The 27508-nt window shown below is 38.9% G+C and overlaps 8 non-coding genes across 8 annotated transcripts; all 8 read right to left on the reverse strand.

Annotated features, from left to right (window-relative positions):
• Positions 1-2117: 2117 nt before the first annotated feature.
• On the reverse strand, positions 2118-2190 carry TRNAV-CAC (transfer RNA valine (anticodon CAC)). The gene has a single exon. It is a non-coding gene; the product is annotated as a tRNA-Val (tRNA).
• A 2432-nt stretch (positions 2191-4622) lies between these two features.
• On the reverse strand, positions 4623-4695 carry TRNAV-AAC (transfer RNA valine (anticodon AAC)). The gene has a single exon. It is a non-coding gene; the product is annotated as a tRNA-Val (tRNA).
• Positions 4696-5688: 993 nt separating this feature from the next.
• TRNAV-AAC (transfer RNA valine (anticodon AAC)) lies at positions 5689-5761 on the reverse strand. The gene has a single exon. It is a non-coding gene; the product is annotated as a tRNA-Val (tRNA).
• An 865-nt stretch (positions 5762-6626) lies between these two features.
• On the reverse strand, positions 6627-6699 carry TRNAV-AAC (transfer RNA valine (anticodon AAC)). The gene has a single exon. It is a non-coding gene; the product is annotated as a tRNA-Val (tRNA).
• A 5545-nt stretch (positions 6700-12244) lies between these two features.
• Positions 12245-12317, reverse strand: TRNAV-CAC (transfer RNA valine (anticodon CAC)). Its single transcript has one exon. It is a non-coding gene; the product is annotated as a tRNA-Val (tRNA).
• Positions 12318-16018: 3701 nt separating this feature from the next.
• TRNAV-CAC (transfer RNA valine (anticodon CAC)) lies at positions 16019-16091 on the reverse strand. The gene has a single exon. It is a non-coding gene; the product is annotated as a tRNA-Val (tRNA).
• A 3817-nt stretch (positions 16092-19908) lies between these two features.
• Positions 19909-19981, reverse strand: TRNAV-CAC (transfer RNA valine (anticodon CAC)). Its single transcript has one exon. It is a non-coding gene; the product is annotated as a tRNA-Val (tRNA).
• A 3817-nt stretch (positions 19982-23798) lies between these two features.
• TRNAV-CAC (transfer RNA valine (anticodon CAC)) lies at positions 23799-23871 on the reverse strand. Its single transcript has one exon. It is a non-coding gene; the product is annotated as a tRNA-Val (tRNA).
• Positions 23872-27508: the final 3637 nt, after the last annotated feature.

Raw genomic sequence — 27508 nt, forward strand, 5'->3', positions numbered from 1 at the left:
AGATCCTACTCTTTAATCACTAATGTATGCTGCATAAGTAACAATCTGGAAACATATAAAAAAAGTTTGCAGGATTTTGTTATGGAGGGTAATGTTAGCTTGATAGGTTGGGGACAGGAAATGGGCTATGAAATACCAGGTGAATTTGTTTTTTATTCATTTGATTTTAAATTTTCTTGTTTAAGGGTTGGCTAGATCCTTGCTGGGGTTTTATAAAATTACAGGGTGTTGAAGTTGAAAATTAGTTTTTGTTTTTTTTTTACTTCATTTTGCAGTGTAAGTCACTTGCATATAAGCGGTTAGTCCTGACTGTTATATCCAGGTTACACTGGATCTGTTAGTACTGATAGGCAAGGGAAAGCATTACTAGAACAGTCCAGACCCTTTCTGAGCTAGGGAAATATGTAGTGATCGGTGGTAGTCTTTTTTACAGCTCTCCAAATGCAGACACAGCATACAGCGACATTACAATACCGAAGAGTATAAGAGCGACACTTAGAAAATCATGAAGATTATGACTGCGCCTATGATAAAATGTACACGTAACAGATGATAGACAGGTACTATTTTCGCCAGTGGACACAGTGCAAATGATGCTTTTCAAAGCAATGGGCGGACCCGCCGCTTGGATTATATTATACAGGCAGCGAGTCCGGGTATTGCTGCTTGAAAAGTGTCATTTGCACTGTGTCCATTACAAGTGACATAATTTAGTGGTAGAGACATTTGTGAAAGTCGGATTTTACATTTGCTGGTCATTGAGCCTGGCGAAAATAGTACCTGTCTATTATCTGTATCATTGGTGCAGTTGTAATCTTCGTGATCTTCTAAGTGTCGCTCTTATACTCTTTGGTATTGTAATGTTGCTGTATGCTGTGTCTGCATTTAGAGAGCCAAACAAACATACCACACCCGTAATGATATCTATCACAATGCATGGTTGGACACGGTCTCAAGAGTGTTCCTGTGGCTTCTCAGGTAACGTGGCACACCAGTGCTGTGCTCTCAGGGCATATACCCTTTTCCTCCAATACTGTTATGAGGATTAGGACTTAGGACTTGCACCCTAGGCGGGGCACACACTGGTGTAAAAGTCCTAGAGGCTTTCCTAGGAGCATAGAGAGCAACAGTGAAGAATAGCGTCTTCCTCCTTTCTCAAATGTGACCGTTCAAAAGGAACAGTAATTCCCACCTGGTACAGTTGAACCTCCTCTGACTTCTGGGCACTGTTTTATACACCGCCCTGAGTTCCCATGCTGAAGAAGTATGGGTGCAGGGGGAGCTAGCCCAAGTTCATGGATCATTGTCTGTACATAATTTGAGGGCTGGCAATGGGTTGGGAATCCCCTCTAGGTTTTCCAGTATGACTGGCTCATCTAAGTTGGGAGATAAGATGTTAAATGACCTAAGATCAGTCTACAGTTGGGAGTGTTGGGTTCCATCGGGTGACGGAGGTTTAAGCTTCTTGAGAAAGATTAAACTAAGTAAAAGTAAGAAAACCTGTTTCCGCCCGATCTCAAACCGGGGATCTTTCGCGTGTTAGGCGAATGTGATAACCACTACACTACGGAAACTTCCTGTCATGTGATTGTCACACCCCACTAGATGTGAACATCCTCCCATTTTTATGTAGGTGCAGCTGTACATAAATTAATCTAACTTCCCCCAATGTCATTGTTATTCACACCTCCTGGTGACAATGTGTGGCCTGGCATTAGGACCCAGATGAGATACAATGGGAATGTTTGCTTAGCAACATATGGCTGGTATGACATAGATCCTACTCTGTAATCACCAATGTATGCTGCATAAGTAAGAATCTAGAAAGATATAAAAATTATTAAGGGTTGGCAAGATCCTTGCTGAGGTTTTATGAAATTACAGGGTGTTGAAGTTGTGTTCTCAAGATCTATCGCTCATTGTCTGTACATCATTTGAGGGCTGACAATGGTTTGGGAAACCCCTGTAGGTGACCCAGTATGATTGGCTCACCTAAGTTGAGATATAAGATGTTAAATGACCTGCGATCAGTTTACAGTTGGGAGTGTTGGGTTCCATCGGGTGAAGGAGGTTTAAGTTTGTTGAGAAAGATTAAACTAAGTAAAAGTAAGAAAACATGTTTCCGCCCGGTTTCGAACCGGGGACCTTTCGCGTGTGAGGCGAACGTGATAACCACTACACTACGGAAACTTCCTGTCATGTGATTGTCACACCCCACCAGATGTGAACATCCTCCCATTTTTATGTAGGTGCAGCTGTACATACATTAATGTAACTTCCATTGTTGTTCACACCTCCTGGTGACAATGTGTGGCCTGGCGTTAGGACCCAGATGAGATACAATGGGAATGTTTGCTTAGCAACATATGGCTGGTATGAGCTGAGATTAGCTTAGAGCAGTGGATTTCAAACTTTCTCAGTTCGAGGCACCCTTAGGCTCTCCATAATGTTTTCAAGGCACCCCTAAGCAAAAATAATTAAAAAAGTAGTCCCCTGCCTTGCTTATCACCTGCCCCGGCCGCTGGTACCCCTTTGAGATCGCCACGGCACCCCAGGGGGCTGCGGCACACAGTTTGGGAACCACTGGCTTAGAGTCTCACTGGGGTGGAGAATGGAGCTCTGATAGGGGGGGGGGGGGGTGTTACTTTATTATCTGTAACCCAAGTATTATGCTGGAGCAGGAGTATAAATAGAGTGTTTAGATTCTGCAATATAAGAGGGAATTCAATGGGCCATGTTACTTGTGAGAGTAATGCATCTATCACTCTTAGTATGGAATTTTAACACAGATTTTAACTCTTTATTTAATAATAGTCTCCAGGCTTACATGCATTTTCGTCATGGGCTCAGTGTAGTCCAGTCCATTACTACTATAGTGACTGCACTCTCCACGGAAATAATCATTTTTAGCAACGTATCACAAATTGCTTTCTGACATTTCTATGAAAGTCCATCCCGTATCTCATACTTTACATAAGTTTTACACAATAAGATTACTTTTTAAAAAGAACCAACAACTTTATTTTGAAGTGGATCAAACTATATATGAAAAACACAAAATCTTAAATAATCTTTAACTTATCTTTCTTTGAGGATGTCACATGTTCCCAATTAAAGATCTGCTCAGACATAGATCCTACTCTGTAATCACTAATGTATGCTGCATAAGTAACAATCTGGAAACATATAAAAAAAGTTTGCAGGATTTTGTTATGGAGGGTAATGTTAGCTTGATAGGTTGGGGACAGGAAATGGGCTATGAAATACCAGGTGAATTTGTTTTTTATTCATTTGATTTTAAATTTTCTTGTTTAAGGGTTGGCTAGATCCTTGCTGGGGTTTTATAAAATTACAGGGTGTTGAAGTTGAAAATTAGTTTTTGTTTTTTTTTTACTTCATTTTGCAGTGTAAGTCACTTGCATATAAGCGGTTAGTCCTGACTGTTATATCCAGGTTACACTGGATCTGTTAGTACTGATAGGCAAGGGAAAGCATTGCTAGAACAGTCCAGACCCTTTCTAAACTAGGGAAATATGTAGTGATCAGTGGTAGTCTTTTTTACAGCTCTCCAAATGCCGACACAGCATACAGTGACATTACAATACCGAAGAGTATAAGAGCGACACTTAGAAAATCATGAAGATTATGACTGCGCCTATGATAAAATGTACACGTAAAAGATGATACACAGGTACTATTTTCGCCAGTGGACACAGTGCAAATGATGCTTTTCAAAGCAATGGGCGGACCCGCGCTTGGATTATATTATACAGGCAGCGAGTCCGGGCATTGCTGCTTCAAAAGTGTCATTTGCACTGTGTCCATTACAAGTGACATAATTTAGTGGTGGAGACCTTTGTGAAAGTCGGATTTTACATTTGCTGGTCATTGAGCCTGGCGAAAATAGTACCTGTCTATTAACTGTATCATTGGTGCAGTTGTAATCTTCGTGATCTTCTAAGTGTCGCTCTTATACTCTTTGGTATTGTAATGTTGCTGTATGCTGTGTCTGCATTTAGAGAGCCAAACAAACATACCACACCCGTAATGATATCTATTACAATGCATGGTTGGACACGGTCTCAAGAGTGTTCCTGTGGCTTCCCAGGTAACGTGGCACACCAGTGCTGTGCTCTCAGGGCATATACCCTTTTCCTCCAATACTGTTATGAGGATTAGGACTTAGGACTTGCACCCTAGGCGGGGCACACACTGGTGTAAAAGTCCTAGAGGCTTTCCTAGGAGCATAGAGAGCAACAGTGAAGGATAGCGTCTTCCTTCTTTCTCAAATGTGACCGTTCAAAAGGAACAGTAATTCCCACCTGGTACAGTTGAACCTCCTCTGACTTCTGGGCACTGATTCGTACACCGCCCTGAGTTCCCATGCTGAAGAAGTATGGGTGCAGGGGGAGCTAGTCCAAGTCCATGGCTCATTGTCTGTACATAATTTGAGGGCTGGCAATGGGTTGGGAATCCCCTCTAGGTTTCCCAGTATGATTGGCTCATCTAAGTTGGGAGATAAGATGTTAAATGACCTGAGATCAGTCTACAGTTGGGTTCCATCGGGTGACGGAGGTTTAAGCTTGTTGAGAAAGATTAAAATTAGCAAAAGTAAGAAAACATGTTTCCGCCCGGTCTCGAACCGGGGACCTTTCGCGTGTTAGGCGAACGTGATAACCACTACACTACGGAAACTTCCTGTTTTGTTCATGTCACACCCCACTAGATGTGAACATCCTCCCATTTTTATGTATGTGCAGCTGTACATACATTAATGTAACTTCCCCCAATGGCATTGTTGTTCACACCTCCTGGTGACAATGTGTGGCCTGGCATTAGGACCCAGATGAGATACACTTGGAATGTTTGCTTAGCAACATATGGCAGAGATTAGCTTACAGTGTGACTGGGGTGGAGAATGGAGATCTGATAGGGTGAGTGTTACTTTATTATCTGTAACCCAAGTATTATGCTGGAGGAGGAGTATAAATAAAGTGTTTAGATTTTGCAATATAAGAGGGAATTCAATGGGCCGTGTTACTTGTGAGAGTAATGCAGCTATTACCGTTAGTACGGTAATTTTAACACAGATTTCTGCTCGTGGCTATAAGAGATGTGAGCAAAAATCAGCGTGCAAATTACCGTAGTAACGGTAATAGTGCACAGGCCGCGTTACTTTCAGGGTGTGTGGTGGCACCATGATCCTTCCCACTGCTGGGAAATTTCACGGCATTTCATAGGGGCAGAGCTTAATGACGCAATATTGTATCATTAAGCCCCACCTCCATCACAGTCTGGGACGGTGCCTAATCTTCCGGAAGGATGCCCTAAAATTCGGGAGAGTAGGCAAGTATGCCATATATCCCAGAACCACATACACACAGTAACAGGGAGTTACATTAAAGTGAAAGAGTAACCTATTCTCACTAGGTGATAGCTTTTGTGGCAGGAGTTTGGATGAGGGGAAACTAATCAATTTCAGTTAAAGATTTAAGGTGGAAAAAAGAGCTGTGAAGCAGAATAGAAAATATTAAGCTTTCAAATAAAATAGAATACATATAAAGTGAAGAAATATGAATACTGGACAATAATGAATTAAAAAATGGCACTTCTTTTTTTTTTTTAGGGAAGAGGTTATAAGCTTGCAAAGAAAGAGAAATAATTTTAAAAAAATAAAACCGAAAAACATGTTTCCGCCCGGTCTCGAACCGGGGACCTTTCGCGTGTTAGGCGAACGTGATAACCACTACACTACGGAAACTTCCTGTCATGTGACTGTCACACCCCACTAGATGTGAACATCCTCCCATTTTTATGTAGGTGCAGCTGTACATACATTAATGTAACTTCCCCCAATGGCATTGTTATTCATTATGGAGAGCCTGGCGAAAATAGTACCTGTCTATTATCTGTTAAGTGTATCACTGGCGCAGTTATAATCTTCGAGATTTTCTAAGTGTCGCTCTTATACTCTTCGGTATTGTAATGTCGCTGTATGCTGTTTCTGCATTTAGAGAGCAAAACAAACATACCACACCCGTAATGATATCTATTACAATGCATGGTTGGACACGGTCTCAAGAGTGCTCCTGTGGCTGCCCAGGTAACGTGGCACACCAGTGCTGTGCTCTCGGGGCATATACCCTTTTCCTCCAATACTGTTATGAGGATTAGGACTTAGGACTTGCACCCTAGGCGGGGCACACACTGTTGTAAAAGTCCTGGAGGCTTTCCTAGGAGCACAGAGAGCAACAGTGAAGGATAGCGTCTTCCTCCTTTCTCAAATGTGACCGTTCAGAAGGAACAGTAATTCCCACCTGGTACAGTTGAACCTCCTCTGACTTCTGGGCACTGATTCGTACACCGCCCTGAGTTCCCATGCTGAAGAAGTATGGGTGCAGGGGGAGCTAGTCCAAGTCCATGGCTCATTGTCTGTACATAATTTGAGGGCTGGCAATGGGTTGGGAATCCCCTCTAGGTTTCCCAGTATGATTGGCTCATCTAAGTTGGGAGATAAGATGTTAAATGACCTGAGATCAGTCTACAGTTGGGAGTGTTGGGTTCCATCGGGTGACGGAGGTTTAAGCTTCTTGAGAAAGATTAAACTAAGTAAAAGTAAGAAAACCTGTTTCCGCCCGGTTTTGAACCGGGGACCTTTCGCGTGTTAGGTGAACGTGATAACCACTACACTACGGAAACTTCCTATCATGTGATTGTCAAACCCCACTAGATGTGAACATCCTCCCATTTTTATGTAGGTGCAGCTGTACATAAATTAATGTAACTTCCCCCAATGGCATTGTTATTCACACCTCCTGGTGACAATGTGTGGCCTGGCATTAGGACCCAGATGAGATACACTCGGAAGGTTTGCTTAGCAACATATGGCTGGGATGAGCTGAGATTAATTTACAGTGTGACTGGCTTGGAGAATGGAGCTCTGATAGGAGGGGGGGGGGAGTGTTACTTTATTATCTGTAACCCAAGTATTATGCTGGAGGAGGAGTATAAATAAAGTGTTTAGATTTTGCAATATATGAGGGAATTTAATGAACCATGTTACTTGTATAATGCAGGCTGCGAGCTATTACAATTAGTACGGTAATTTTAACACTGATTTCTGCTCGTGGCTCTAAGAGATATGAGCAAAAATCAGCGTGGTAATTACCGTAGTAACGGTAATAGTGCTCAGGCCCTGATACATCACGAGTATCTCCGTCAATTGAATTCCCCCCCATGCAAACTACTGCGACAACTATTGCACCAATATGCAACACCTGTGTCCACACTTAACAGACTTTGCTGTAAAACCTGCATATACGGGGAACTTCTGGACACTTATGCCCACACCCAAGAGAAATCCTGGAGGAGAGGTCATGTGACGCAGTTGGAGGGTGCTTGGTGGCACCATGGCCCCTCCCACTGCTGGGAAATTTCACAGCATTTCATTGCAGGGATGGAGCTTAATGACGCAAAATTGCATCGTTAAGCCCCACCTCCATCACGGTCTGGGACGGTGCCTAATCTTCCGGAAGGATTCCCCAAAAATCGGGAGAGTAGGCAAGTATGCCATATATCCCAGAACCACACACACACAGTAACAGGGAGTTACATTAAAGTGAAAGAGTAACCTATTCTCACTAGGTGATAGTTTTTGTGGCAGGAGTCTGGATGAGGGGAAACTAATCAATTTCAGTTAAAGATGTAAGGTGGAAAAGAGAGCTGTGAAACAGAATAGAAAATATTAAGCTTTCAAATAAAATAGAATACATATAAAGTGAAGAAATATGAATACTGGACAATAATGAATAAAAAAATGGCACTTCTTTTTTTTTTTAGGGAAGAGGTTATAAGCTTGCAAAGAAAAAGAAATAAATAAAAAAAAACAAAACTGAAAAACATGTTTCCGCCCGGTTTCGAACCGGGGACCTTTCGCGGCGAACGTGATAACCACTACACTACGGAAACTTCCTGAAAATTCTGTGCCGCAGTCACAACAGGCAAATGGCCATAACCGACCCACGGACAATAGTTGCTCCTTGCAATCTACCTCAGGAAGTAATTCCTGCCTCAAGACCAGCACACTTAACCGCTCCACCAGAGACGAGTCTCAGGCTGTGGTTAAGTACTACATGCCGAAGAACAGTCATTACTTTTTTTCTATAGTGTGTGAATCATACACCTTCCAATAAACTTAATTAGAAATTGTAGTAATGTGCTCCATTTTAGTACAGTATGGCAAGAATGCACATATATTCTGTTGTATACCTTTTGTGATTATATTACTACACTGATTTATTCTAAAATGTATGTTCCGTTACCGGCAATATTTATTTAAAGCACTTTTTGTTTATATTTTGCATGTTAGGCTATGTGTTAGCAGCTCTGCTGAGCAGTGACATATGGATAGTTGTGCCAAGGAAGTATCGTGTGCATGAAATTGGAAGTGTGTGATCATATTACTGCTCCTGCTTTGTTTTATGTGAATGGCAATTTTTTTAATCCTTTTGGTTTTTATTTGATCTTTTCATGAGGGTTCTGATGCATTGCTAAACTACATGACTCATTTTGTAATGGCTGATATGTGTCGTACTCTAGCCTGAAACCTTTTTCAAGGTACAAAAATGAAGTGCGCTTAAGGAAGAATGCAGAGCACAGAGTGTTTAAGGAGAACCCGTCACTTTGCCCACGTTGCTGGTAGCCAATGCTAATATTCGTGAGAATGTGGTTGGTCAATTTATTCGTAATCATTGGCTTTGCTGGTTTCTATTAAACTGATGGGCTGTATACTGGTTCAGCCCACAAAATGGATGTGTAGGCAACAGGTTTACTACATTGCATTATGTATGTTGGTTTCCCATTGATTGAGGCCTGGTTTGTACATTTCCTGACTTGACTTGAAATTTGTATGTTTTTTGTTTGGGGTTTTTTCTCATCAGTTTTGTCTGCAAATGTCTATTAAAATGTATAAAGTTATTATAAAATACCTGTGTTGTGTGCTTTGTTTTTATGAAATGATTTATTTTCATGTGTTGAAAAAACTATTCGGGTTCAGAGAATTCAATCCGATAAGTGTTTTAAATCAAGGGTTTTTTTTAACTGGAGTTCAAATCATCCTCACTTTGCAGAGCTCTTGTGTTTAATCAAGTAATTTTATCTTGAAATGTACTTGTTAAGTACGTACAGAGATAATAACTTACAGGTTAAGAACTAATGGCTTAACATTGAAAACAAACAACATTAATATGGAGTTAATTAATAGAGTGTAACCTAAAACTCATTCCCATACAAGTATTAACTACTTTTGCGGCTGCTATGAGCACAGAAATTAATCTTATCCAGCACCTGAATTAAATGTTGCGCTATAATACTTGATACTGATTTTGGTTTATTTACAAAGTTTACCCAAGCCGACCACTGCATACATGTCTTCTCCGATTAAAAAGAACCCAGACATGGAACTCTCAAATTTCCATCTTTTTCTTTATTTAATAATAGTCTCCAGGCTTATATGCATTATCGTCATGGGCTCATCGTAGTCCAGTCCATTACTACTATAGTGAATGCACTCTCCACTCTTACTTTAAGCTGGGTACACACTACAGAAATTTCGACCAACTTTTTATGCTGAGCGATTTTACATGCGATCGATGGTCTGATAGCTCGGTCCATGGACTGCATACACACTAGCCTTGTTTAGGACGATAAAGGGAAGAGCGGACGTCCCAGTAGCGACTTTTTACAGCCATGTTGTCGTGAGCAATGATTTCCACACTGAATCGACATTTGCGGAAAATGTACGAGATACCAAAGACATTAGCATAAAGGGGCAGAGCTTTCGCTATAGTTAACTCCCAAAAGCTGCCTAAAAAGAGAAGACTACACTGTCTCTTCATTCATTTCTATAAAATAGAAGTTTAGTAATATACATTAAATTTAGAAAAACATTTAACTGCTAAAGTGGAATGCAATGAATATTCCCTAATAATAAAATCCCTTTGTATGTAATGGAATGCTCCATTCTCGGCGTGCATCATCTCTGATTGGTCCACAGCAGAAACAAACGCCCATGTCTGAGTGTATAAAATGACAGAGGAACCTGTTTGGTGCCGAGGAGCGTCAGAAGATAGCGAGTGAGAAGGTGTCAGTGGGGGTTGCAGCTTTGGAGACGGAGACGGAGATAGAGTCAGAGATGGTGCTGGAAGGGCCAAAAAATGTTGTAAAAGTTAAGGTGGGGGATGGAGATACTCAAGAAGAGCAAAGAGCAAATCCAATGAGCCCAAGAGAGGTGGAGATGATGGTCAAAGTACTGGGCCAGGACGACAACGACATTGAAAAAGGTCAGTAGCACATGTAGTGTACCTGTAGTGTAGATGTAGTGTCACATAAAGCAATGTAAAAGGCTAATTTATAACCTAATTTTTATGTCAGAACAAAGAATTAATGGTGAGAAGGCCTGTTTAGATACCACTGATACCACTAATGTTACACCTGTTAGCAAACAAGGAAAAATTTAAAAAGAAAAGAAAAAAGAAAAATATACTAAAGAAGTTCTACACGAAGGTATTTCAGTGAACATGTGTAGACATGTAAATGCTTTGGGCACATACCTGTACTGTTATAATAACCAAAATGGAGCCTGTTTTCCAGAATGTACAGAGGTTAAGCCCACTATTATTGCGATTTCGCCACAGGGACCAAAATATAAACTGATCTCGAGCAGTGTGCAAGGTGAGAAAATGAGAGTATTTATGTCGTTGAATATAAATTACAGATATAGAAGTTAAATGATAAACATTTTTTATTTCCTTGTTTCGTAGATAAAGAAATCAAAGGGAATAGAAACGACATCAAGACCTGTTCTGCCACAAACCAGTAGCACCTTTATACTAAATACTAAAAATAATACTCTGCAGTATTCAGCTCTCTGATTGGTATGGGCGCGCTCACTTCTCATGCGGATCTTTCTATGTGTGTTAAAATTTTTGTACCTTTTCCAGCAATAAAAATGTTGCTAGAACACTGTGTGGTTTATTCTGAGTACTTCACGATTATAAGTTAATAAAGGTTAATATAACTTTAATAGGTTATAAAGGTATAAGTGTATAAAGAGTAAATATGAATACATTGCTGACATAGACGCAAAGGGTAATAACACACGTGCTTTACACAAGTGTAATGGTCTGCAGCCAGACAGGTGCAATATACATCGATACAAAACACAGTGATGTGCGGATTCTGCACCATGTGGGACTGGGATTGACATAAAAAATTAACATACACACGCCCCCCAGGTCGAGGAAGTACCGGAGGATTGTCGTGGATCGATCGGAAGTTTATACACACTACACAGGGGAAACGAGATTGGACCGAAAATATTAAACGGTACGACCAACCAAATGAGGCGATAATAGTCCATTTGGGCAGACTTTCGACCATCGTGTCACTGTAAAAACTGACCCGACTTTTGGACGAGCGGTCGTATGTCGGCTGTTTGAGCCGATTATTGGACGAAAACAGTGTAGTGTGTACCCAGCTTTAGTTTGCAGTGAACAACAAAATAAAGTATCAGGTAGACTCAAGGCCATGAGTCCAAAGCTTTCTCACTATGTTAAGTCCCGTAATGTAACCGTATTAATGTGTCTTTAAACCTTACTACCTGAAATAATTATTTTTAACAACGTATCACAAATTGCTTTCTGACATATTTCTATGAAAGTCTATCCCGTATCTCATACTTTACATAAGTTTTACACAATAAGGTTACTGTTTTAAAAAAACAACAACTTTATTTTGAAGTGGATCAAACTGTGTATATGAAAAACACAAAATCTTAAATTATTTTTAACTTTTCTTTCTTTGAGGATATCACATGTTCCCAATCAAAGATCTGCTCAGACATAGATCCTACTCTGTAATCACTAATGTATGCTGCATAAGTAACAATCTAGAAAGATATAAAAATTATTAAGGGTTGGCTAGATCCTTGCTGAGGTTTTATGAAATTACAGGGTGTTGAAGTTGTGTTCTCAAGATCCATCGCTCATTGTCTGTACATCATTTGAGGGCTGGCATTGGTTTGGGAATCCCCTCTAGGTAACCCAGTATGATTGGCTCATCTAAGTTGAGAGACAAGATGTTAAATGACCTGCGATCAGTTTACAGTTGGGAGTGTTGGGTTCCATCGGGTGACGGAGGTTTAAGTTTGTTGAGAAAGATTAAACTAAGTAAAAGCAAGAAAACATGTTTCCGCCCGGTCTCGAACTGGGGACCTTTCGCGTGTGAGGCGAACGTGATAACCACTACACTACGGAAACTTCCTGTCAGGTGATTGTCACACCACACTAGATGTGAACATCTTCCCATTGTAACTTCCCCCAATGGCATTGTTGTTCACAACTGGTGACAATGTGTGGCCTGTCATTAGGACCCAGATGAGATACACTCGGAAGGTTTGCTTAGCAACATATGCCTGGGATGAGCTGAGATTAATTTACAGTGTGACTGGGGTGGAGAATGGAGCTCTGATAGGGGTGGAGTGTTACTTTATTATCTGTAACCCAAGTATTATGCTGGAGGAGGAGTATAAATAAAGTGTTTAGATTTTGCAATATAAGAGGGAATTCAATGGACTGTGTTACTTGTGAGAATAATGCAGCTATTACCGTTAGTACGGTAATTTTAACACGGATTTTAACTCTTTACTTAATACTCTCCAGGCTTACATGCATTTTCGTCATGGGCTCAGTGTAGTCTAGTCCATTACTACTATAGTGACTGCACTCTCCACACTTTTGTTGGCAGTGAACAACAAAATAAAGTATCAGGTAGACTCAAGGCCATGAGTCCAAGGCTGTCACTATGTTAAGTTCATTAATGTAACCGGATTAATGTGTCTTTAAGCCTTACTACCTGAAGTAATCATTTTTAACAATGTATCACAAATTGCTTTCTGACATATTTCTATGAAAATCCATTCCGTATCTCATACTTTACATAAGTTTTACACAATAAGATTACTTTTTAAAAAAAAAAAACAACTTTATTTTGAAGTGAGATCCTTGCTGAGGTTTTCTGAAATTACAGGGTGTTGAAGTTGTGTTCTGAAGATCAGTTTCTTTACTTCATTTGCAGTGTAAGCCAGGACTAACTGCTTCTATGCAAGTGACTGTTCTATCCAGGTTACACTGGATCTGTTAGTACTGATAGACAAGTGAAAGCATTACTAGAACAAGTCCAGACCCTTTCTGAGCTAGGGAAATATGTAGTGATCGGTGGTAGTCTTTTTTCCGCTCTCCAAATGCAGACACAGTATACAGCGACATTACAATACCGAAGAGTATAAGAGCGACACTTAGAAAATCATGAAGATTATAACTGCGCCAATGACACTTAACAGATAATAGACAGGTACTATTTTCGCGAGGCTCAATGACCGCCAAATGTAAAATTGGACTTCCACAAAGGTCTCCAACACTAAATTACTTCACTAGTAATGGACACAGTGCAAATGACGCTTTCAAAGCGCCAATGCGCAGATCCGCCACCTGGATTACATTATACAGGCAGCGAGTCCGGGCATTGCTGCTTTAAAAGCGTCATTTGCACTTTGTCCATTACAAATGACGTAATTTAGTGGTGGAGACCTTTGTGAAAGTTGGATTTTTATATTTGTCGGTCATTGAGCCTGGCGAAAATACTACCTGTCTATTATCTGTTAAGTGTAACTGTAGCAGTGACATATGGAAAGTTGTGCCAAGGAAGTAACTGTGCAGAAATTGGAAGTGTGTGATCATATTACTGGTCCTGCTTTGTTTTATGTGAATGGCAATTTTTAATCCTTTTGGTTTTTATTTGATCTTTTCATGAGGGTTCTGATGCATTGCTAAACTACATGACTCATTTTGTAATGGCTGGTATGTGTCGTACTCTAGCCTGAAAGATTTTTCAAGGTACAAAAATGAAGTGTGCTTAAGGAAGAATGCAGAGCACAAAGTGTTTAAGGAGGACCCGTCACTTTGCCCACGTTGGTGGTAGCCAGTTTGTGGACAATGCTAATATTCGTGAGTATGTGGTTGGTCAATTTATTCGTAATCATTGGCTTTGCTGGTTTCTATTAAACTGATGGGCTGCTCACAAAATGGATGTGTAGGCAACAGGTTTACTACATTGCATTATGTATGTTGGTTTCCCATTGATTGAGGCCTGGTTTGTACATTTCCTGACTTGACTTGAAATTTGTATGTTTTTTATTTTGTTTTTTTTCTCATCAGTTTTGTCTGCAAATGTCTATTAAAATGTATAAAGTTATTATAAACTACCTGTGTTGTGTGCTTTGTTTTTATGAAAAGATTTATTTTCATATGTTGACAAAATTATTCTGGTTCAGAGAATACAATCGGATAAGTGTTTTAAATCAAGGGGTTTTTTTTTAACAGGTGTTTAAATGATCCTCACTTTGCAGAGCTCTTGTGTATAATCAAGTATATTAAACTTGAAATGTACATGTTAATATTTTAATAAACTATGTACAGAGATAATGACTTACAGGTTAAGAACTAATGGCTTGAAATTGAAAAAAAACATTAATATTGCAATAGAATGTAACCTAAAACATATTCCCATACAAGTATTAACTGCTTTTGTGGCTGCTATGAGCACAGAAATTAATCTTATCCAGCACCTGAATTAAATGTTGCGCTATAATACTTGAGGCTGATTTTGGTCTATTTACAAAGTTTACCCAAGCTGACCACTGCATACAAGTCTTCTCCGATTAAAAAGAACCCAGACATGGAACTGTCAAATGTCCATCCTTCTCTTTATTTAATAACAAGTTAACCCGTGCATGATACTAATGCATTCTAGTCAAATCAAGCTACTTAAGGTCTTAAAAAGGTTCTTGTCATGCATTTGGGCCTAGCCCAGGCCTCCTCAGGGGAAGAGCGTTACTTCCCGACGCAAGCGCCCTTTTTAATGTGTGTTCATGAGGTAAAATTACCTCACGAAAATGAGTTTGACCCCTCAACTCGTAAATTTAGCCTTTACTACCCCTACCACGGGGGGAAGGGGGGATGATGGAAGTCAACTGACTTCACTATTCTAATTTTTTTTGTCAAATAATGTCAGTATACCAAATTTCAGGTCAATTGGATGAGCCCTTTCTGAGAAAATAGTTTTTTACACACACACACACTAACACACGCCGCTAGGCTTTTATATTATAGATAGTCTCCAGGCTTACATGTATTTTCGTCATGGGCTCAGCGTAGTCCAGTCCATTACTACTATAGTGACTGCACTCTCCACACTTTTGTTGGCAGTGAACAACAAAATAAAGTATCAGGTAGACGCAAGGCCATGACTCCAAGGCTTTGTCACTATGTTAAGTCCTGTAATGTAACCAGATTAATGTGTCTTTAAACCTTATTACCTGAAATAATTATTTTTAACAACGTATCACAAATTGGTTTCTGACATATTTCTATGAAAGTCCATCCCGTATCTCATACTTTACATAAGTTTTACACAATAAGGTTACTGTTTTAAAAAAACAACAACTTTATTTTGAAGTGGATCAAACTGTATAAATGAAAAACACAAAATCTTAAATTATTTTTAACTTTTCTTTCTTTGAGGATGTCACATGTTCCCAATCAAAGATCTTCTCAGACATAGATCCTACTCTGTAATCACTAATGTATGGTGCATAATTAACAATCTAGAAAGATATAAAAATTATTAAGGGTTGGCTAGATCCTTGCTGAGGTTTTATGAAATTACAGGGTGTTGAAGTTGTGTTCTCAAGATCCATGGCTCATTGTCTGTACATCATTTGAGGGCTGGCAATGGTTTGGGAATCCCCTCTAGGTAACCCAGTATGATTGGCTCATCTAAGTTGAGAGACAAGATGTTAAATGACCTGCGATCAGTTTACAGTTGGGAGTGTTGGGTTCCATCGGGTGAAGGAGGTTTAAGTTTGTTGAGAAAGATTAAACTAAGTAAAAGTAAGAAAACATGTTTCCGCCCGGTCTCGAACCGGGGACCTTTCGCGTGTGAGGCGAACGTGATAACCACTACACTACGGAAACTTCCTGTCAGGTGATTGTCACACCCCACTAGATGTGAACATCTTCCCATTGTAACTTCCCCCAATGGCATTGTTGTTCACAACTGGTGACAATGTGTGGCCTGTCATTAGGACCCAGATGAGATACACTCGGAAGGTTTGCTTAGCAACATATGCCTGGGATGAGCTGAGATTAATTTACAGTGTGACTGGGGTGGAGAATGGAGCTCTGATAGGGGGGGAGTGTTACTTTATTATCTGTAACCCAAGTATTATGCTGGAGGAGGAGTATAAATAAAGTGTTTAGATTTTGCAATATAAGAGGGAATTCAATGGACTGTGTTACTTGTGAGAATAATGCAGCTATTACCGTTAGTACGGTAATTTTAACACGGATTTTAACTCTTTACTTAATACTCTCCAGGCTTACATGCATTTTCGTCATGGGCTCAGTGTAGTCTAGTCCATTACTACTATAGTGACTGCACTCTCCACACTTTTGTTGGCAGTGAACAACAAAATAAAGTATCAGGTAGACTCAAGGCCATGAGTCCAAGGCTGTCACTATGTTAAGTTCATTAATGTAACCGGATTAATGTGTCTTTAAGCCTTACTACCTGAAGTAATCATTTTTAGCAATGTATCACAAATTGCTTTCTGACATATTTCTATGAAAATCCATTCCGTATCTCATACTTTACATAAGTTTTACACAATAAGATTACTTTTTTTAAAAAAAACAACAACTTTATTTTGAAGTGAGATCCTTGCTGAGGTTTTCTGAAATTACAGGGTGTTGAAGTTGTGTTCTGAAGATCAGTTTCTTTACTTCATTTGCAGTGTAAGCCAGGACTAACTGCTTCTATGCAAGTGACTGTTCTATCCAGGTTACACTGGATCTGTTAGTACTGATAGGCAAGTGAAAGCATTACTAGAACAAGTCCAGACCCTTTCTGAGCTAGGGAAATATCTAGTGATTATTGGTAGTCTTTTTTCCGCTCTCCAAATGCCGACACAGTATACAGCGACATTACAATACCGAAGAGTATAAGAGCGACACTTAGAAAATCATGAAGATTATAACTGCGCCAATGACACTTAACAGATAATAGACAGGTACTATTTTCGCGAGGCTCAATGACCGCCAAATGTAAAATTGGACTTCCACAAAGGTCTCCAACACTAAATTACTTCACTAGTAATGGACACAGTGCAAATGACGCTTTCAAAGCGCCAATGGGCAGATCCGCCACCTGGATTACATTATACAGGCAGCGAGTCCGGGCATTGCTGCTTTAAAAGCGTCATTTGCACTTTGTCCATTACAAATGACGTAATTTAGTGGTGGAGACCTTTGTGAAAGTCGGATTTTTATATTTGTCGGTCATTGAGCCTGGCGAAAATACTACCTGTCTATTATCTGTTAAGTGTAACTGTAGCAGTGACATATGGATAGTTCTGCCAAGGAAGTAACTGTGCAGAAATTGGAAGTGTGTGATCATATTACTGGTCCTGCTTTGTTTTATGTGAATGGCAATTTTTAATCCTTTTGGTTTTTATTTGATCTTTTCATGAGGGTTCTGATGCATTGCTAAACTACATGACTCATTTTGTAATGGCTGGTATGTGTCGTACTCTAGCCTGAAAGATTTTTCAAGGTACAAAAATGAAGTGTGCTTAAGGAAGAATGCAGAGCACACAGTGTTTAAGGAGGACCCGTCACTTTGCCCACGTTGGTGGTAGCCAGTTTGTGGACAATGCTAATATTCGTGAGTATGTGGTTGGTCAATTTATTCGTAATCATTGGCTTTGCTGGTTTCTATTAAACTGATGGGCTGCTCACAAAATGGATGTGTAGGCAACAGGTTTACTACATTGCATTATGTATGTTGGTTTCCCATTGATTGAGGCCTGGTTTGTACATTTCCTGACTTGACTTGAAATTTGTATGTTTTTTATTTTGTTTTTTTTCTCATCAGTTTTGTCTGCAAATGTCTATTAAAATGTATAAAGTTATTATAAACTACCTGTGTTGTGTGCTTTGTTTTTATGAAAAGATTTATTTTCATATGTTGACAAAATTATTCTGGTTCAGAGAATACAATCGGATAAGTGTTTTAAATCAAGGGGGTTTTTTTAACAGGTGTTTAAATGATCCTCACTTTGCAGAGCTCTTGTGTATAATCAAGTATATTAAACTTGAAATGTACATGTTAATATTTTAATAAACTATGTACAGAGATAATGACTTACAGGTTAAGAACTAATGGCTTGAAATTGAAAAAAAACATTAATATTGCAATAGAATGTAACCTAAAACATATTCCCATACAAGTATTAACTGCTTTTGTGGCTGCTATGAGCACAGAAATTAATCTTATCCAGCACCTGAATTAAATGTTGCGCTATAATACTTGAGGCTGATTTTGGTCTATTTACAAAGTTTACCCAAGCCGACCACTGCATACAAGTCTTCTCCGATTAAAAAGAACCCAGACATGGAACTGTCAAATGTCCATCTTTCTCTTTATTTAATAACAAGTTAACCCGTGCATGATACTCATGCATTCTAGTCAAATCAAGCTACTTAAGGTCTTAAAAAGGTTCTTGTCATGCATTTGGGCCTAGCCCAGGCCTCCTCAGGGGAAGAGCGTTACTTCCCGACGCAAGCGCCCTTTTTAATGTGTGTTCATGAGGTAAAATTACCTCACGAAAATGAGTTTGACCCCTCAACTCGTAAATTTAGCCTTTACTACCCCTACCACGGGGGGAAGGGGGGATGATGGAAGTCAACTGACTTCACTATTCTAATTTTTTTGTCAAATAATGTCAGTATACCAAATTTCAGGTCAATTGGATTAGCCTTTACTACCCCTACCACGGGGGGAAGGGGGGATGATGGAAGTCAACTGACTTCACTATTCTAATTTTTTTTGTCAAATAATGTCAGTATACCAAATTTCAGGTCAATTGGATGAGCCCTTTCTGAGAAAATAGTTTTTTACACACACACACACTAACACACGCCGCTAGGCTTTTATATTATAGATAGTCTCCAGGCTTACATGTATTTTCGTCATGGGCTCAGCGTAGTCCAGTCCATTACTACTATAGTGACTGCACTCTCCACACTTTTGTTGGCAGTGAACAACAAAATAAAGTATCAGGTAGACGCAAGGCCATGAGTCCAAGGCTTTGTCACTATGTTAAGTCCTGTAATGTAACCAGATTAATGTGTCTTTAAACCTTATTACCTGAAATAATTATTTTTAACAACGTATCACAAATTGGTTTCTGACATATTTCTATGAAAGTCCATCCCGTATCTCATACTTTACATAAGTTTTACACAATAAGGTTACTGTTTTAAAAAAACAACAACTTTATTTTGAAGTGGATCAAACTGTATAAATGAAAAACACAAAATCTTAAATTATTTTTAACTTTTCTTTCTTTGAGGATGTCACATGTTCCCAATCAAAGATCTTCTCAGACATAGATCCTACTCTGTAATCACTAATGTATGCTGCATAATTAACAATCTAGAAAGATATAAAAATTATTAAGGGTTGGCTAGATCCTTGCTGAGGTTTTATGAAATTACAGGGTGTTGAAGTTGTGTTCTCAAGATCCATGGCTCATTGTCTGTACATCATTTGAGGGCTGGCAATGGTTTGGGAATCCCCTCTAGGTAACCCAGTATGATTGGCTCATCTAAGTTGAGAGACAAGATGTTAAATGACCTGCGATCAGTTTACAGTTGGGAGTGTTGGGTTCCATCGGGTGAAGGAGGTTTAAGTTTGTTGAGAAAGATTAAACTAAGTAAAAGTAAGAAAACATGTTTCCGCCCGGTCTCGAACCGGGGACCTTTCGCGTGTGAGGCGAACGTGATAACCACTACACTACGGAAACTTCCTGTCAAGTGATTGTCACACCCCACTAGATGTGAACATCTTCCCATTGTAACTTCCCCCAATGGCATTGTTGTTCACAACTGGTGACAATGTGTGGCCTGTCATTAGGACCCAGATGAGATACACTCGGAAGGTTTGCTTAGCAACATATGCCTGGGATGAGCTGAGATTAATTTACAGTGTGACTGGGGTGGAGAATGGAGCTCTGATAGGGGGGGAGTGTTACTTTATTATCTGTAACCCAAGTATTATGCTGGAGGAGGAGTATAAATAAAGTGTTTAGATTTTGCAATATAAGAGGGAATTCAATGGACTGTGTTACTTGTGAGAATAATGCAGCTATTACCGTTAGTACGGTAATTTTAACACGGATTTTAACTCTTTACTTAATACTCTCCAGGCTTACATGCATTTTCGTCATGGGCTCAGTGTAGTCTAGTCCATTACTACTATAGTGACTGCACTCTCCACACTTTTGTTGGCAGTGAACAACAAAATAAAGTATCAGGTAGACTCAAGGCCATGAGTCCAAGGCTGTCACTATGTTAAGTTCATTAATGTAACCGGATTAATGTGTCTTTAAGCCTTACTACCTGAAGTAATCATTTTTAGCAATGTATCACAAATTGCTTTCTGACATATTTCTATGAAAATCCATTCCGTATCTCATACTTTACATAAGTTTTACACAATAAGATTACTTTTTTTAAAAAAAACAACAACTTTATTTTGAAGTGAGATCCTTGCTGACGTTTTCTGAAATTACAGGGTGTTGAAGTTGTGTTCTGAAGATCAGTTTCTTTACTTCATTTGCAGTGTAAGCCAGGACTAACTGCTTCTATGCAAGTGACTGTTCTATCCAGGTTACACTGGATCTGTTAGTACTGATAGGCAAGTGAAAGCATTACTAGAACAAGTCCAGACCCTTTCTGAGCTAGGGAAATATCTAGTGATTATTGGTAGTCTTTTTTCCGCTCTCCAAATGCCGACACAGTATACAGCGACATTACAATACCGAAGAGTATAAGAGCGACACTTAGAAAATCATGAAGATTATAACTGCGCCAATGACACTTAACAGATAATAGACAGGTACTATTTTCGCGAGGCTCAATGACCGCCAAATGTAAAATTGGACTTCCACAAAGGTCTCCAACACTAAATTACTTCACTAGTAATGGACACAGTGCAAATGACGCTTTCAAAGCGCCAATGGGCAGATCCGCCACCTGGATTACATTATACAGGCAGCGAGTCCGGGCATTGCTGCTTTAAAAGCGTCATTTGCACTTTGTCCATTACAAATGACGTAATTTAGTGGTGGAGACCTTTGTGAAAGTCGGATTTTTATATTTGTCGGTCATTGAGCCTGGCGAAAATACTACCTGTCTATTATCTGTTAAGTGTAACTGTAGCAGTGACATATGGATAGTTCTGCCAAGGAAGTAACTGTGCAGAAATTGGAAGTGTGTGATCATATTACTGGTCCTGCTTTGTTTTATGTGAATGGCAATTTTTAATCCTTTTGGTTTTTATTTGATCTTTTCATGAGGGTTCTGATGCATTGCTAAACTACATGACTCATTTTGTAATGGCTGGTATGTGTCGTACTCTAGCCTGAAAGATTTTTCAAGGTACAAAAATGAAGTGTGCTTAAGGAAGAATGCAGAGCACACAGTGTTTAAGGAGGACCCGTCACTTTGCCCACGTTGGTGGTAGCCAGTTTGTGGACAATGCTAATATTCGTGAGTATGTGGTTGGTCAATTTATTCGTAATCATTGGCTTTGCTGGTTTCTATTAAACTGATGGGCTGCTCACAAAATGGATGTGTAGGCAACAGGTTTACTACATTGCATTATGTATGTTGGTTTCCCATTGATTGAGGCCTGGTTTGTACATTTCCTGACTTGACTTGAAATTTGTATGTTTTTTATTTTGTTTTTTTTCTCATCAGTTTTGTCTGCAAATGTCTATTAAAATGTATAAAGTTATTATAAACTACCTGTGTTGTGTGCTTTGTTTTTATGAAAAGATTTATTTTCATATGTTGACAAAATTATTCTGGTTCAGAGAATACAATCGGATAAGTGTTTTAAATCAAGGGTTTTTTTTTAACAGGTGTTTAAATGATCCTCACTTTGCAGAGCTCTTGTGTATAATCAAGTATATTAAACTTGAAATGTACATGTTAATATTTTAATAAACTATGTACAGAGATAATGACTTACAGGTTAAGAACTAATGGCTTGAAATTGAAAAAAAACATTAATATTGCAATAGAATGTAACCTAAAACATATTCCCATACAAGTATTAACTGCTTTTGTGGCTGCTATGAGCACAGAAATTAATCTTATCCAGCACCTGAATTAAATGTTGCGCTATAATACTTGAGGCTGATTTTGGTCTATTTACAAAGTTTACCCAAGCCGACCACTGCATACAAGTCTTCTCCGATTAAAAAGAACCCAGACATGGAACTGTCAAATGTCCATCTTTCTCTTTATTTAATAACAAGTTAACCCGTGCATGATACTCATGCATTCTAGTCAAATCAAGCTACTTAAGGTCTTAAAAAGGTTCTTGTCATGCATTTGGGCCTAGCCCAGGCCTCCTCAGGGGAAGAGCGTTACTTCCCGACGCAAGCGCCCTTTTTAATGTGTGTTCATGAGGTAAAATTACCTCACGAAAATGAGTTTGACCCCTCAACTCGTAAATTTAGCCTTTACTACCCCTACCACGGGGGGAAGGGGGGATGATGGAAGTCAACTGACTTCACTATTCTAATTTTTTTGTCAAATAATGTCAGTATACCAAATTTCAGGTCAATTGGATTAGCCTTTACTACCCCTACCACGGGGGGAAGGGGGGATGATGGAAGTCAACTGACTTCACTATTCTAATTTTTTTTGTCAAATAATGTCAGTATACCAAATTTCAGGTCAATTGGATGAGCCCTTTCTGAGAAAATAGTTTTTTACACACACACACACTAACACACGCCGCTAGGCTTTTATATTATAGATAGTCTCCAGGCTTACATGTATTTTCGTCATGGGCTCAGCGTAGTCCAGTCCATTACTACTATAGTGACTGCACTCTCCACACTTTTGTTGGCAGTGAACAACAAAATAAAGTATCAGGTAGACGCAAGGCCATGAGTCCAAGGCTTTGTCACTATGTTAAGTCCTGTAATGTAACCAGATTAATGTGTCTTTAAACCTTATTACCTGAAATAATTATTTTTAACAACGTATCACAAATTGGTTTCTGACATATTTCTATGAAAGTCCATCCCGTATCTCATACTTTACATAAGTTTTACACAATAAGGTTACTGTTTTAAAAAAACAACAACTTTATTTTGAAGTGGATCAAACTGTATAAATGAAAAACACAAAATCTTAAATTATTTTTAACTTTTCTTTCTTTGAGGATGTCACATGTTCCCAATCAAAGATCTTCTCAGACATAGATCCTACTCTGTAATCACTAATGTATGCTGCATAATTAACAATCTAGAAAGATATAAAAATTATTAAGGGTTGGCTAGATCCTTGCTGAGGTTTTATGAAATTACAGGGTGTTGAAGTTGTGTTCTCAAGATCCATGGCTCATTGTCTGTACATCATTTGAGGGCTGGCAATGGTTTGGGAATCCCCTCTAGGTAACCCAGTATGATTGGCTCATCTAAGTTGAGAGACAAGATGTTAAATGACCTGCGATCAGTTTACAGTTGGGAGTGTTGGGTTCCATCGGGTGAAGGAGGTTTAAGTTTGTTGAGAAAGATTAAACTAAGTAAAAGTAAGAAAACATGTTTCCGCCCGGTCTCGAACCGGGGACCTTTCGCGTGTGAGGCGAACGTGATAACCACTACACTACGGAAACTTCCTGTCAAGTGATTGTCACACCCCACTAGATGTGAACATCTTCCCATTGTAACTTCCCCCAATGGCATTGTTGTTCACAACTGGTGACAATGTGTGGCCTGTCATTAGGACCCAGATGAGATACACTCGGAAGGTTTGCTTAGCAACATATGCCTGGGATGAGCTGAGATTAATTTACAGTGTGACTGGGGTGGAGAATGGAGCTCTGATAGGGGGGGAGTGTTACTTTATTATCTGTAACCCAAGTATTATGCTGGAGGAGGAGTATAAATAAAGTGTTTAGATTTTGCAATATAAGAGGGAATTCAATGGACTGTGTTACTTGTGAGAATAATGCAGCTATTACCGTTAGTACGGTAATTTTAACACGGATTTTAACTCTTTACTTAATACTCTCCAGGCTTACATGCATTTTCGTCATGGGCTCAGTGTAGTCTAGTCCATTACTACTATAGTGACTGCACTCTCCACACTTTTGTTGGCAGTGAACAACAAAATAAAGTATCAGGTAGACTCAAGGCCATGAGTCCAAGGCTGTCACTATGTTAAGTTCATTAATGTAACCGGATTAATGTGTCTTTAAGCCTTACTACCTGAAGTAATCATTTTTAGCAATGTATCACAAATTGCTTTCTGACATATTTCTATGAAAATCCATTCCGTATCTCATACTTTACATAAGTTTTACACAATAAGATTACTTTTTTTAAAAAAAACAACAACTTTATTTTGAAGTGAGATCCTTGCTGAGGTTTTCTGAAATTACAGGGTGTTGAAGTTGTGTTCTGAAGATCAGTTTCTTTACTTCATTTGCAGTGTAAGCCAGGACTAACTGCTTCTATGCAAGTGACTGTTCTATCCAGGTTACACTGGATCTGTTAGTACTGATAGGCAAGTGAAAGCATTACTAGAACAAGTCCAGACCCTTTCTGAGCTAGGGAAATATCTAGTGATTATTGGTAGTCTTTTTTCCGCTCTCCAAATGCCGACACAGTATACAGCGACATTACAATACCGAAGAGTATAAGAGCGACACTTAGAAAATCATGAAGATTATAACTGCGCCAATGACACTTAACAGATAATAGACAGGTACTATTTTCGCGAGGCTCAATGACCGCCAAATGTAAAATTGGACTTCCACAAAGGTCTCCAACACTAAATTACTTCACTAGTAATGGACACAGTGCAAATGACGCTTTCAAAGCGCCAATGGGCAGATCCGCCACCTGGATTACATTATACAGGCAGCGAGTCCGGGCATTGCTGCTTTAAAAGCGTCATTTGCACTTTGTCCATTACAAATGACGTAATTTAGTGGTGGAGACCTTTGTGAAAGTCGGATTTTTATATTTGTCGGTCATTGAGCCTGGCGAAAATACTACCTGTCTATTATCTGTTAAGTGTAACTGTAGCAGTGACATATGGATAGTTCTGCCAAGGAAGTAACTGTGCAGAAATTGGAAGTGTGTGATCATATTACTGGTCCTGCTTTGTTTTATGTGAATGGCAATTTTTAATCCTTTTGGTTTTTATTTGATCTTTTCATGAGGGTTCTGATGCATTGCTAAACTACATGACTCATTTTGTAATGGCTGGTATGTGTCGTACTCTAGCCTGAAAGATTTTTCAAGGTACAAAAATGAAGTGTGCTTAAGGAAGAATGCAGAGCACACAGTGTTTAAGGAGGACCCGTCACTTTGCCCACGTTGGTGGTAGCCAGTTTGTGGACAATGCTAATATTCGTGAGTATGTGGTTGGTCAATTTATTCGTAATCATTGGCTTTGCTGGTTTCTATTAAACTGATGGGCTGCTCACAAAATGGATGTGTAGGCAACAGGTTGACTACATTGCATTATGTATGTTGGTTTCCCATTGATTGAGGCCTGGTTTGTACATTTCCTGACTTGACTTGAAATTTGTATGTTTTTTATTTTGTTTTTTTTCTCATCAGTTTTGTCTGCAAATGTCTATTAAAATGTATAAAGTTATTATAAACTACCTGTGTTGTGTGCTTTGTTTTTATGAAAAGATTTATTTTCATATGTTGACAAAATTATTCTGGTTCAGAGAATACAATCGGATAAGTGTTTTAAATCAAGGGGTTTTTTTTTAACAGGTGTTTAAATGATCCTCACTTTGCAGAGCTCTTGTGTATAATCAAGTATATTAAACTTGAAATGTACATGTTAATATTTTAATAAACTATGTACAGAGATAATGACTTACAGGTTAAGAACTAATGGCTTGAAATTGAAAAAAAACATTAATATTGCAATAGAATGTAACCTAAAACATATTCCCATACAAGTATTAACTGCTTTTGTGGCTGCTATGAGCACAGAAATTAATCTTATCCAGCACCTGAATTAAATGTTGCGCTATAATACTTGAGGCTGATTTTGGTCTATTTACAAAGTTTACCCAAGCCGACCACTGCATACAAGTCTTCTCCGATTAAAAAGAACCCAGACATGGAACTGTCAAATGTCCATCTTTCTCTTTATTTAATAACAAGTTAACCCGTGCATGATACTCATGCATTCTAGTCAAATCAAGCTACTTAAGGTCTTAAAAAGGTTCTTGTCATGCATTTGGGCCTAGCCCAGGCCTCCTCAGGGGAAGAGCGTTACTTCCCGACGCAAGCGCCCTTTTTAATGTGTGTTCATGAGGTAAAATTACCTCACGAAAATGAGTTTGACCCCTCAACTCGTAAATTTAGCCTTTACTACCCCTACCACGGGGGGAAGGGGGGATGATGGAAGTCAACTGACTTCACTATTCTAATTTTTTTGTCAAATAATGCCAGTATACCAAATTTCAGGTCAATTGGATGAGCCCTTTCTGAGAAAATAGTTTTTTCCACACACACACTAACACTAACACACGCCGCTAGGCTTTTATATTATAGATAGTCTCCAGGCTTACATGTATTTTCGTCATGGGCTCAGCGTAGTGCAGTCCATTACTACTATAGTGACTGCACTCTCCACACTTTTGTTGGCAGTGAACAACAAAATAAAGTATCAGGTAGACGCAAGGCCATGAGTCCAAGGCTTTGTCACTATGTTAAGTCCCGTAATGTAACCGGATTAATGTGTCTTTAAACCTTACTACCTGAAATAATTATTTTTAACAACGTATCACAAATTGCTTTCTGACATATTTTTATGAAAGTCCATCCCGTATCTCATACTTTACATAAGTTTTACACAATAAGGTTACTGTTTTAAAAAAACAACAACTTTATTTTGAAGTGGATCAAACTGTATAAATGAAAAACACAAAATCTTAAATTATTTTTAACTTTTCTTTCTTTGAGGATGTCACATGTTCCCAATCAAAGATCTGCTCAGACATAGATCCTACTCTGTAATCTCTGTAATATAAAAAAAAGTTTGCAGGATTTTGTTATGGAGGGTAATGTTAGCTTGATAAGTTGGGGACAGGAAATGGGCTATGAAATACCAGTGAATTTGTTTTTTATTCATTTGATTTTAAATTTTCTTGTTTAAGGGTTGGCTAAATCCTTGCTGGGGTTTTATAAAATTACAGGGTGTTGACGTTGTGTTCTGAAAATTAGTTTTTGGTTTTTTTTTACTTCATTTTGCAGTGTAAGTCACTTGCATATAAG

This window comes from Mixophyes fleayi, chromosome 2, assembly GCF_038048845.1.
Source record: "Mixophyes fleayi isolate aMixFle1 chromosome 2, aMixFle1.hap1, whole genome shotgun sequence".
NCBI lineage: Eukaryota > Metazoa > Chordata > Amphibia > Anura > Limnodynastidae > Mixophyes > Mixophyes fleayi.